The sequence below is a fragment of the Myotis brandtii genome, unplaced genomic scaffold (genome assembly GCF_000412655.1).
Source record: "Myotis brandtii unplaced genomic scaffold, ASM41265v1 scaffold613, whole genome shotgun sequence".
Lineage (NCBI taxonomy): Eukaryota > Metazoa > Chordata > Mammalia > Chiroptera > Vespertilionidae > Myotis > Myotis brandtii.
In genome coordinates this window covers 42,543-56,288 of record NW_005370332.1, presented here as the reverse complement: position 1 = coordinate 56,288, position 13,746 = coordinate 42,543, and the positions used below count along the sequence as shown (strand labels likewise).

At 38.0% G+C, this 13,746-nt stretch overlaps 1 pseudogene; it reads left to right on the top strand.

Moving 5' to 3' along the window:
* LOC102262225 overlaps positions 1–12,292 on the top strand; it is a 20,604-nt pseudogene extending 8,312 nt beyond the window's left edge.
* The last annotated feature ends 1,454 nt before the right edge of the window (positions 12,293–13,746 follow it).

Sequence of the window (13,746 nt, the reverse complement as noted above, 5' to 3'; positions counted from 1 at the left end):
ATATACATACATAATTAGATAAAACTCTATTGATTAAAACCCTTTCTTGGATTTTCTTCAGTTAGGATAAAATGCAAATTATAACTCATAGCCTAAAGGCTTTAAATAGTATGTCCCCTAACTATTTCTCTAACTCAATGTTAACCACTCTCCCCATTGCTCACTTCTCTCCAGTCATATGGGTCATCTTTCAGTTCATTGAACATAACAGGCTCTTCCTCAATTCAGGGCTTTCATAGATGCTCCTTCTTCCATCTAGAATATTCTTCCCTCTCTTGCATGAGTGGGTCATTATCATTCTTTAGGACTCATCTTAAATCCTAACTCCTCTCAGATAAACCTTCCCTGATATATCATACCTATTACAGGGACTTCACTATACTCCATCGCTTGTATGTATTAAATTTTTTCACAGAACTTATTGATTTTAATTATACAATTATTTGATTATTTATTTATTTTCTCTCTCTCTCTCCTACCAGAATGTAAACTCCATAAACTCAGTACAATATTTGTCTTATTCACCAATATATAGTCATAACCTAGTAGGTCCACAATAACTATTAATAAATAAATAAACCAGAATCAGAATTTAATCACAGGTGTTTTTACCTAACTGTATATATTTCTATTTAATTCCACATCCTTGGCACTTGCTACTGCACTATACTCTCTAAATGTGGATTTTATAATAGTTATAGGGCTTGGAGTTATCTTTGTAGTCCAGAGTACTTAAGAATCATTTTCTTGAACTATAAAGTTGCTCTATCTGGGTCACTTGGGATGGACCTCATTTCACTATGGCTAAGTCATCTGCCTTAAGGCTTTATTTGTCATCTTCATTATAAACCTCCTCTTGGTAGGAAGCCACGGCTGTGTATTTATATCCAAAATGAAAAATAAGTGTTCATTATTTTATTCTATAGAGGGTGAAGTAGGGCCCAATGAAAAATTTGTTATAACCAGCAACATGACTAGTTAGTTTCCCAATCTTCCATGTCTATTTTTAGATTAATATCTCCAAAGAAACCTCCACTGATTCCTCTGAGAGCTGGCTGGTTACCTCAGTGATTATGTGATATGATTAACTCTTTATTTCCCTTACTTAAAAATATTTTCATCTATGTACTTTCATCTCCTAGTAAGGGCTTCACATCTAATAAAACTAACAATCATAGTAATAATAAATAACATTGGTAATGTTTATGTGTTCTAAGTATGTTGCATGCGTTATTAAACCCTCATAAAAACCACATGCAGTAGGTACTATTACAATCTCAGTCTTCCTAATAAGGAAACTGAGACATGGCGATGTTAAATTACATGTACAAACTGCAAGAAGTGGAGGAAATATTTGAACCCAGGAAGTCTGACTCCACAGCCTGGGCACTTAAATACCACCTATACTCCCTAAGTGTTGATTCTATAATAGTTCTTACCTGAGTGAGGGACCCTGAACTCCTCTCAAGTTCACTACATAAGGACTTCCAAAACAAAGAGATCCACACTGGTATGTATAGATCACTCATACTAAGACACGAGATTTCTGTAGTTCTCAATAAATGTGATTGAACACGTGGGATGATTTGGTTTCATCCATATCATGGAGCCAAAGGATAGCGTAAGAGAAAGGAGACATTGACTTTTACATTCTAGGCTCCCAATGGGCAGTTGAAACACTTCAATACAGGAAACATTCATGAGAACAAGTATATCCTTTGTCCATCAATGTAATGTGAAAGAATGTCAAGTTCTGGTTTAGAGTCAAAATCTGAGCTGAAGATACGGCAGGTGAAAGAAAAGATAAAACATTTATAAAGAAGAAAGGAAAAAAGTACAAGATATTATTGACTTCAGGTCAATTTACTATTTGTGGTTTGTTTGTTGTTTTTTTAATCCTCACCCAAGGATATTTTTTCTATTGATTTTTAGAAAGAGTGGGAGAGAAAAAAGCCTGCAAATGAGGTATGTGCCCTTGGCCGAAATTGAACCTGGGACCCTTTGGTCTGCAGGCTGACACTACCCACTGAGCCAAACCAACTAGGGATCACTTTAGGTCAATTTAATTTTTGAAGCTGCCAGTCCAAAGATTTGTCCAGCACATAACTGAAATTAGCATAATTTGTATCAAGACTAGACTTGAAATCCTCCGGGTACTGTATTACACTGACAATGATATACCAGACATTCAGTGAGTTGAAACATTTCCCCATTTTACACCATTAGTTTCTTAATGATTTGCAACTACTTGCCTGCAAAATAATAAACCAGGAGAACTGGTCCTAGTTAAGAAATCTTTCACTTTATTTCTAAGTTTGAACCGACGTTGGAACTTTTATAAACAGGAACTACAGTGCATATCTGTACAGAGAGAGAGATGCTACCTTAAAAAATCAGAGCTATTGTATGAAGAAAATCACTTTAAGTAAAACGTGTTAAAGCTCTTTGTCCTTAAAATGCATTGTTTACCTGCAAGTACCAAACACTATGATAGAGCTGGCACAACATGGAGCCTAGCACAAAGCCCTTCACATAGAAAACACCCAATAAATGCCAGCCATCATCTGTTTGAATCAATTCTCTCTTTCTTGCCAGAACTTTTGCAAAACCATAGCTCACTCATAGCAAAATGTGAAGAGTTTTCAGTACATCTTCATCACCACCACATATCACATGCACATCCACAATTACACCTTTCAGCCGTCTAACTGCTACCCAGAGTGCTCTAATGCAATCTCTGGTATTTTCCTCATAAACAGTGCCTCATGCTCTGCACAGTGATTCCTTTCTCCATCAAACTTTACCTCTTTGGTTATCCATTCCTATGGGACCTGCCATCACCTACCCCGAGGAAGCAACCTGACAAATTAACCCCCCCCCCCCCCCTTTTTTTTTTTTACAATTAAATACTTTTTAAACTGAGAACTTATAGAAACACAAAGAATTTTTTTTTCTGATAGTGGAATTTTGGTATAATGGGAAAGATTGGGGCAGATTGAAAACAGCAAGGTAATAAAATGGTTTTTCTACTGTTATTCTTCCATACAACATCAAGTTTGACTGTCACCCATGAATGAAAATGTCTTAGTGAAAGCCCTAACGCCCAGTGGACAGGTTTCCAGCAGTTTTAGAGAAAAAAATCCAAGATTGGACACATTGAAGAGGGTAAGAGAACAGTTTCACTTTGCTCATGTCACTTCTCCTCCAAGGTGGATGAAAAAGAATATACAATGGAATATTATTTAGCCATAAAGAGAAGGGAAGCCTACATATGAACCATTATGCTAAGTGAAATAAACCAGAAAAATACAACTACTATATGGTCTTACTTATATGTGGAATAGAAAAATAAAGAAATTAAATCAAACTCATTGAAACAGAGTAGAATGGTGATTGCTAGTGGCTGGGGGTTGGGGAAAATGGCAGATGTTTGTCATAGGGCACAAACTTTCACCTATAAGATGAATAATAAGTTCTGGGTATCAATGTACATCATGGTTACTATCCTATATAATAAAAGCCTAATATACTAAGTGTCCTGTCATCCATTCAACCAATCAAAGTATAATATGCTAATGATATGCCAAAGCTGCTTAACCGCTCGCTATGACATGCACTGAACACCAGGGGGCAGACAGTTGACCCGTCGGATAGTTGCTATGATGTGCATTGACCACCACGGGGCAGATGCTCCAACCAGTAGGTTAGCTTGCTGCTGGGGTACAGCTGATTGGGACTGAGCAAGACAGGCTGGACATGCCCTTGAAGCCCTTCTGCGGACCTTCCCCATTTGGCCAACCTCCCACGTTCCTCTCTGACCTCGATTGTGTACCAGTGGAGTCCCTCAGCCTGGCCTGTGCCCTCTCGCAATCCAGGACCCCTCGGGGGATGTCAGAGAGCCAGTTTTGGCCTGATCCCACTCAACACAGGAGCTTCCCCCTTGTGGTCAGTGCACTCCCACAGGGGGAGCGCTGCTCAGCCATGGCTGGAGAGCACAGAGGCAGTAGCCGGAGCCTCTCCCACCTCCATGGCAGCGCTAAGGATGCCGATCTGATGGCTTAGGCCCACTCCCCACATCAGCCGGACATCCCCTGAGGGCTCCTGGACTGCGAGAGGGTGCAGGCCGGGCTAAGGGACCTCCCCTCCCCAGTGCACAAATTTCATGCACTGGGCCTCTAGTAGTTAATAATACTGTATTATATAGTTGAAATTGGCTGAGAGATCTTAAGCATTCTTACCACACTCACAAAAAGATGTAGGGTGATGGATGTGAGGTGATGGTTGTGTTAATTCACTTGATTGTGCTACTAATTTCACAATGTATACACATCAGATCATCACATTGTATACTTTAAATATATAAAATTGTATCTTTCAATTACACCTCAATAAAACTCAGGAAAAATGGGATTGGTGAATGAGATATTGCAGAAACATTTACCATCTGTGCATAATGCCTAACCTTTTACCTTGAACACAATTTTTAGTGTAAATGAGTTTTCAATGTGCGTTAACAGTAAGGCATTTAAGTTTTATGAACTTATGTGGTAAATTGTATAACTTGTCTAGGCACTTCTGCCTACTCTATGTTTTAGAAGTCTAGAAGACCATGTCATAGCATATAGCTTATGTTATTAAGAGGAAGGGATCTAACCAGTGGTTCTCAACCTTCCTAATGCTGCGACCCTTTAATACAGTTCCTCATGTTGTGGTGACCCCCAACCATAAAATTATTTTCATTGCTACTTCATAACTGTAATTTTGCTACTGTTATGAATTGTAATGTAAATATCTGATATGCAAGATGTATTTTCATTGTTCGCGACCCACAGGTTGAGAACCGCTGATACTTTGTCAAATAAAAAACTTTTATTAGTAAGTTTGTACCAACATTTTCTCTGTAACACAATGATAAGTTCAGCTTGATATAGAGGAAGAAATACTGACCTAGGACTCAAGTTACTCCCTCTTGCGAGTTCATCCTCTATAATATGAAGGATTTGAATTAGGAATCTCTAAATCTTCTTCTCACTCCAATATTCTACTAAATGTCTAAAGGTTATACTACCAAAATTTCAATGAACAAATGTTCACATATAAGGTTACATTAAGTTTCACAAAAAATAGAAATGGGAAGTGTTTAGGTTTTAAGTTCCTCTACCCAAATATATTATTTATTTAAATAGGAGAACCTAGAAGACAGAAATATGTTTAAAATCCAAAGCAATATATATCTAATGTATAATATTAAATAAACATCACAAATGTGTGTGTGTGTGTGTGTACACACTCTCAAGAAACTGAGCTCCTCAAATTTTGTCCATCTGTGAAGCCAGCTTCATACAAGTCAAGCACCACAAAATATACAATGTGCAAATTGGGAGTAATTTTTTCTATAGAAAACACTGCGCAATTACTTCTTATTTAAATGTTATGCATGCGCCTTTGGAGGATAAAATATTTGGAATAGCTTTTCTATTTTGATATTAAAAATCCTTACATCATTAGGAAACAAAGAGACATGAAAATCCGTACACATGGACTATAGGAATAAAGCTCAGACAGGAAGGAAACAGCTTATTTTATTATTTTTGTCTAATTTATATTTTAATGTTTGTATTACACATAGAGGCTCATTAGATATACATATCATACATTATTAAGCAGAGCTGGTAGCAGTTCATAATTTTTTCTATGAGGAAAAATGGGATTTGAGCAAGGAAAAGAATAAATGAACACCAAAAAAAGTGACATTTCTATAAAAGATTTTTAATCAATAGCAAATATTTTTTCAAGTTCTTTTCAAAGTATTTTTTAGGAAGTGGGAAGGAAAATAAAAAAAGCTATAGCTACTTGAGACCAAACTATCCAAGTGCATTATTATCTAAACTGTTAAACAAATATGTTGGCTGATAGAAAGACTGTTTAAAATCTCTTCCTTTGATCTATCTACTCCTTAAAATGGACTGATACACTCAAAAGGTATATTTTTAAAAATGACGGTGGGCTGGAAATACTGGGGGGAGCACTTTGTGAAATGTATGATTGTCTGACCATGATGCTGTACACCTGAAACTAATACAAAGTAATATTGAATGTAAACTGTAATTGGAAAGTAAAATTTTTTAAAAGTAAAAAAAAAAATAGACAATAGGCAGACATTATTTTCTTGTTCCATGCTATACCTTTCTTTTGGTGTCAAATACATTAGTCAACAGGAGGCCTTTTAATGAGCCAAGGGATTGAAGTATCTTCTATGAATAGTTACTGCTGCTGGTGGAAAACCCACATTTCCCCCCTATTTCCACTATAAAGAACACTTTCTGTGGGTGTGTGGACAGATGAATCACATCTGCTGAATACAGCCACTTACTCTCCTGGACAGGGCTGGACATACACTAATTCAGTCTTAATCTTTGGATGCTTTTTTCCTAAACTCTGTAAAAAGCTCCACCACCAAAGTTTTACAACAGTATGTGTCATAACTTGATGGATATTTATGTTTTAGTCCCCTTGATGAGGTAGAGTGACATTGGCTAATATCAAGTTCTGGGAAAAACCCCAATCAAAATTATATTTACAGTTCATCTCACATGGCGGAAGGCTTCTGTGTATGACCAATCTAATCTGTTTCATGTTGACACTACTCAGTGTAAGGTTTGAAGAAAGATTTTTTTGAACTCTTATAATTTCAGAGATACACCCTAATTAGAGTCTGTAGCCCCCATCTATAATAATTAATTAGCCAGTCAACATTAGCAGGTGCTTTGAGCTATATGTTAAATGATGAGAATTAATTTTTATTCAGAATCTGCCACAGACTTTGTCCAAATTCCTCCAGACAGCTAGCTGTGGTTACAGTGGAATTAGTGACCCTATGAGAAAGTGTAGCTAGCCTTCTGTTATGGCAGATTTCTAAAAATTAATCACCAGAAAACATAATCAGACTATAATAAAATTGTTGACTTAGATTTCACAAATGATCAGATCTTACATTTGGAATTCCTTAATACTGAGTGAACACATGTGCAAGTGGCAGGACAATGTTATTCACCCACTGTATCTATGCTTCCACCTGTGGGCCTAAGGTAGCAGTAGGAGCAGAACAGTTTATTCATTTATTAGGAAATCTGTATTAATTCAGTTCCATAACTCTAGATGCAGATTAACCACATCAATACTTTAGAACCATTCCTACACAAAAACATTGCCAAAAGTTAATTAATTTAATTCATTCATTAAGCATAGGTATTTTTAAATACAGCATCTACTATGTACCAAGAATAACATTAGGTATTAGACCTATGGGATGAACAAGTGAAACAAAAGGTGCCTGCCTACCTTTTAATTGCACACAATGTAGTTGAGCTAATAGAAAACAATAGAGCAATTGCAACTGTTGGAAAATAATAAAGTTAAGCTAGAGTATATAAAGTGTGACTGGTAATGAGGAAAATGACCACTATTGGAGTATAAAACATGCCTTTCAATGAATAAGGGTCTAAACCGAGATCTGAATAATATTAAATTTGATGGGGAAAATGCATTTATTTGAAGGAATTGACTGGATGCTTCAGTCAACGTAACAATCAAACCTGTAGCCCCACACAGACATAGTCACAGGACTTAATCATCTTTTTGGAGAAGCATCCCAGAGAAGCAGCATAGTTCAATGAGAAGAGGAATGGTGTGTGAGATTCACTTTAAATGCTAGATGCTTTATGTATGTAGTATCTCTAAACCTTAAAACTAGTTCGCAAGAGCTATATTTCTATTGCTCTTTTACCATGAGTTGGAGTGAGGCACATATCACTCTAACCCTCTGTCTCTTCCAGAAACTGGGGGTAATATTTATATTGCTAGAAATTCCTAAATTTAATGTTTTTAGTCTCCCAGAAGAGGAAATTTTCGTTTTCCTCTTGAGATAATTCTAATATTCAGGATTTCTTAAACATTATAACCCCCAAACATGCATATAAGCATAACCAATGGACATAAGACACTGGGGGGTAGGGGACGCCGGGGGATTGTTAAGGGCAGGAAAAAAGGAGACATATGTAATACTCTTTGTAATACTTTAAGCAATAAAACAATTAAAAATAAATAAATAAATAAATAAAATTCATGTGTATATCACTTGGTTCTTTAGCTAGCATTACCTAAAATTTCACTAGTAGTAATAATAGAAGTAAAAACTTAAGCAGCAATTTAAATTTAGAGACAGATTAACGTGGTTGGGTTTTAGTTCAAAGGCTAGTGAATAAATATAAATGATCTTTCAAAATCTTTTCTAACACAATCCTATCTAATAAAGAGGGAATATGCTAACTGACCCTCACACCCTTGCAAAGATGGTGGCGTCCACACCCAATTAGGAGGGAATATGCTAATTGACTGTCACACCCTCAAAGATGGAGTCGCCCACAGCCAATAAGAAGGGAATATTCTAATTGTCTGCCCCACCCTCAAAAATGGCGACACCCATAGTCACAAGATGGCTGGCAGAGGAGGGCAGTTGGGGGCGACCAGGCCTGCAGGGGAGGGCAGTTGGGGGGACCAGGCTGGCAGGGGAGGACAGTTGGGGGCAACCAGGCCAGCGGGGGGGGGGGCAGTTTGGGGTGACCAGGCCAGCAGGGGAGCAGTTAGGCATCGATCAGGCTGGCAGGGAAGTGGTTAAGGAGTGGTCAGGCTGGCAGGCAGAAGCGGTTAGGGGCAATCAGGCAGGCAGGCAGGTGAATGGTTGGGAGCCAGCAGTTCCGGATTGTGAGAGGGAATGTCTGACTGCTGGTTTAGGCCTGATCCCTGTTGGACATCCCCCGAGGGGTCCCAGATTGGAGAGGGTGCAGGCTGGACGGAGGGACACCCCGCCCCCCCCCGCAGTGCACAAATTTCGTGCACTGGGCCTCTAGTGATATTATAATGTTTAATTAACCTTTGGAAATTTCCAATATAAATATCACCATCATCAAGGAACATATTTCAAATAGTTATTTGCTGATATAGTAATATTGACATGTGTCAGGCAAGGACAGTAACAAAATAGCTACAATCTGTTTTGCATAAAACATAACTATGTCAAATGCTAAAATATGGAAGAAAAACAAATGGTCCCTTTGGAAATTCTAGTTTGAACGTGTCCTTTGAAAAATTATCTCGCATCAATATTATACACTGCCTGGTAGACTAATGGCCCAAATGATGATTGAGTAGCTATCTATCAACAGATGGGGAAATAACCTGTTATTGAGGACAATTATAATTTGACATAAGTTGGTTCACTGGTTGATAGCACCTATCAGAAAATGTACTTGAATTTATATTAACTGGTTTTTAAAATTTGTTGCAGAGTTTTCACGGTGGAATATTGAGTTTGAAAAATGACAGTAATTTCCTTGTTGTTGCAAATGAATAATCATTTGCTTTTTAATATTTAAGAAAATAATCAAAACAGTAATAATTGACTCTCTACACGTAAAATTTAATATATTGCCATTTACTTTGCATCCTAATAAATGCAAACCTGTTAGTGCAATCACATAAGAAGCGTTTAAAGGTGAAATCAGTGGTAAGCAGGCTGTAAGGAGATTAAATTTCTATTGCATTTTGGATAGGGTTCTTGCTTGTTTGATTATATTCAATAGCTATCTGAAATACATACATTATAAAGGGAATTACTGGTGTGGTCCTAAAAATTCCAACTGATGTATTTGAAGCAAAGTTTTGAGAGGTAAAGCAGAAGTTGAGACATCTCAATGGGATGTTAGTATGTGAAGGGAGAAGGGGCCTAAAGTAGCTGAAATAATCACTGGCTGAGCTTAAGGAAGACTGACTTTTAGTCCATATTACAGTTACCACACGCTTGACTTGGCTTTATTCATTGGTTACTTGAGAAACTTTGATTAGGTGATATGTAATATAACTTCAGTAATTAAATTCTATATTTCTATTGCTAGAATTTGTTTTGTGTATGTGATAGTCCGTATTTTCAAATGGTGAGGAATAGGAAAATCACATATGTAATATTTTAAGGCTCTTTGAACTGACTGAGCTACTGCATTTGGGGGAAAAATGTTTCCTAGGAAAATTAACAATATATCGAGATCTTAACAGAAACCAGAATTTATAAGATAAAACTATAGATCCCAAAAGAGAAAAGCACATATAATTTTTCTTATGTGAAATATACTCTCTGGGGATAAGGACAGATAGAGATACAGTATTTTTTGAGTTATGTTTCTTTTTTTTCTCCCAATATGAAACCATTTCAAATTTGGAAACAAGAATCTTGATCTTATTTCTAGTTACACTAGAACTCAGGCAAGTAACTGGCTCTTTTTTTCTTTTTGTAGTATAAAAGGAGAACCTCAAACTCCACAAGTTGTATAAATATTGTATAGTCCAACATGCAAGATATCAAACTCAAAAACTTATTCTATATCAGACCTTAACCTCTGTTTCAATCATCTCTGCATAAGTATAAAATATTGGTTATTACAACAACTCATGCACCATGTTGGGATTAGCACCATTTTTGGACTATGTGCAGATTGACTTGTGAGCAGAATGGGAATACTTGTCGGATTCAGAGTAAAATACACATAAATTAGATTAATAGCTTCCCCATTATCAGTGTATGTAAAGACATACAAAAAGGCACTATTGAAATGATTATAAGGCTACAATACATCTTAATGCATTTAAACATTTCAAATGCATGACTTTTTTAAGTAAAAATTTAAAAAAAAATGTATACAGAGAATTCTGGGAAAGTCTGTGTAGTGCTAGCACAGTTTTGGATCACACCACAAATATAGGGGGAAAAAGCAGATTACGGAAGAAATACCTGGCGGCAGCAGCGGTGCAGGACTAGGAGGCAGGGCAGCGGCGCCTAGGGACCGATAGGCACACAGGCGGTGGCCAGGAGCCATGGAGTGTGGCCCTGGGACTGGGGTGCGCTGTCCACGGCGGGCTTCCCTGTGCAGGACATGGAGACCTGAGGCTGCAAGGCTCCCCAGGGCTCGACTTGGACCGAGAAGGGGCTGGGCTGCTGCCTGCTAACAGGGCTCTTGTCTGGGGCATTGGCTGGGGGTTGCCCTCCCCCCGCCCGCATCCCCGAGCACCCCTGCCCCTCTGCTACTGAGCGAGGCCAGCCTGGGGCCGGGTGCCCACCATGAACGCCTGTCAGTGACTGAGCTCCGGGCAACCACACTGCCTGCATCTATGTGCGCTGCGTGTGTCAGGAGCCAGGTACACAGTCCTTTTCTTACATGGAAACGCAGTGGACCTGGGCCAGAAGAGCAGCTTCTACACTGGCCTGGGCACACGCATCAACGGTAGGATCTTCCCCTATGACCACTCGGGCTATGGCGTTAGCTCGGCTGGACCTTCTGAGAAGGACCTCTTTGCAGACATCCACGCCGCCTGGCACATCCTGTACGGCATCAGCCCAGACAGCATCGTCCTGTACGGGCAGAGCGTGAGCACAGCGCCCACCCTGGACCTGGCATCCTGCTACAAGGGCGCCGCGGTGGCGCCACGGTGGCGCCGCGGTCCCCACTCACCTCGGGCATGCGCGTTGCCTTCCCAGACACCAGAAAGACCTATTGCTTGGATGCTTTCCCCAACATCCACAAGGTGTCCAAGATCACATCACTGGGGCTTATCCAGGGCACAAAGGACTAGGTGATCGACCCCTTGCATGGGCTGGCACTCTATGAGCGCTGCCCCAAGGCCATGGAACCGCTGTGGGTCGATGGCGCCAGGCACCAGGAAGTCACAGTTGGACTCCCAGTGAGGGCACATGTGCCCGTTGCAGGCTCAATCCCCAGTAGGGGGCAAGCAGGAGGCAGCTGATCATTGTTTCTCTCTCATCAATGTTTCTATCTCTCTCCACCTTTCCCTTCTTTTGTCTCTAAAACAATTTTAAAAAATATGTACAACAATAACAAAACAAAACAAAAAAACCCACAAACTATAAAAGAAAAGATTAACAATTTGGACATTTTCAAAATTAGAAAATGTAAGAAACTGTTAGAAAAACATTTTGAAGTAGGAGAAATATTTGCAAAGTTTACTATATCTGACAAAGGAAAAGTATCTGGAATATATGAAGAACTCCAACCCAGTTATAAGCAAACAACCCAATTAAAAATAGGCTAACAATTTTAACAGGCACTTAATCAGAGAAAATATACAAGTGGCAAATAAGCTCATAAAAAGATATTTAATGTCATTTGTCATTTAGGAAACACAAATTAAAACCACAAAGAGGGAACATTATGCCAAAATATGAGTAGCTTATATTTAAAAGCTTGACTATAGCATGGGTTAGCGAAGATATAGAGCAACTAGAACACTTTTACAGTGCTGGTGGGAATGTAAAATGTCACACTTTGCATAATAATTTGGTAGTTCCTCAAATATTTTAATATACACTTACTATAAATCTTAGCCATTTTCTCCTAGCTATTTACTCAAGAATGATTTAATACTAGACAAAGAAGATATTTTGCTTTGATGTGAATAACAGGAAAACCAAGTGTAAATAAGCAACAATCAACTAAAAATAGTTTATATTTTCAAATTAATAACATAAGTAAAATTGAGATATTACACAACACTAGCACAATTAGTTAGAGAGGAATAAATGTTGCTATACTCTTCTAAGTTTATTCTAAATGAAATAGAATAAGGATTTAATATATACTGAAGTGAGTTGATGATGAATATTGTAATCATTAAAGCAACCATAAAATAGTTATCACTGAAAATCAGTGGAATAATTAAAATTGAATTTGAGGAGACAAATAAATGAAGATATATGATATTTTCATGGATAGGAAAATTAACATTTTTAAGATATTCTTCCTACATATAGCTGTAGATTCACTATATCTGCCCCCCCCCCCAAATTTCTGCAGGATTCTTTATGAATGGCAAATAAGAATATGAAAAAATGTTCAGCATTACCTATTACAACAGCTAAAGTAAAGCCAAATCAAGCAAAAAATAACATAATACCAAATGATGATAAGGATAAAAAAACACTTTTGAATAAAAATTGGCAGTTTCTAAAAAAGTTAAATAAGCAACTACCTTGAACTTAGTAATTCTACTCCAAGAGAAATAAAAACATATATACAAAAAAGAATGTTTACAATGACGTTCAAAGCAGCCTTATTCTTAGACAAAAATTAGAAACAACCCAACTGTATATCAACAGAAGAATACATAACCAAATAGTGATTACTGTCCCAGAATTAAAAGAAATAAACTACTGATACACACAACATGGATTAATCTCCAAAATATGTTGAGCACAAAAGGCCAGACACAGCCCTAGCCAGTTTGGTTCAGTGGATAGAGCATCAGGCTGCAGACTGATGGGTCCCGGGTTCAAGTCCGGTCAAGGGCACATGCCCAGGTTGCAGACTGGATCCCCAGTAGGGGGCATGCAGAAGGCAGCCGATCAATGATTCTCTCTCATCACTGATGTTTCTATCTCTCTCTCTACCTCTCCCTTCCTCTCTGAAATAAATAAAAATACATTTAAAAAAAAGCCAGACACAATGGAGCATAAAAGGTATGGTTACATTTATATAAAACTGAAGGCAAACAAAACTTAATCTATGGTAGTGTTAACGTAAAAAACCATTGAAACCTGTAAAGAATTTTGTGAGTTTATTTGAGCCAAACTGTCGACATATGCCGGGAAGCAGAACCTCAACGAATTGAGATAGTGCTCCG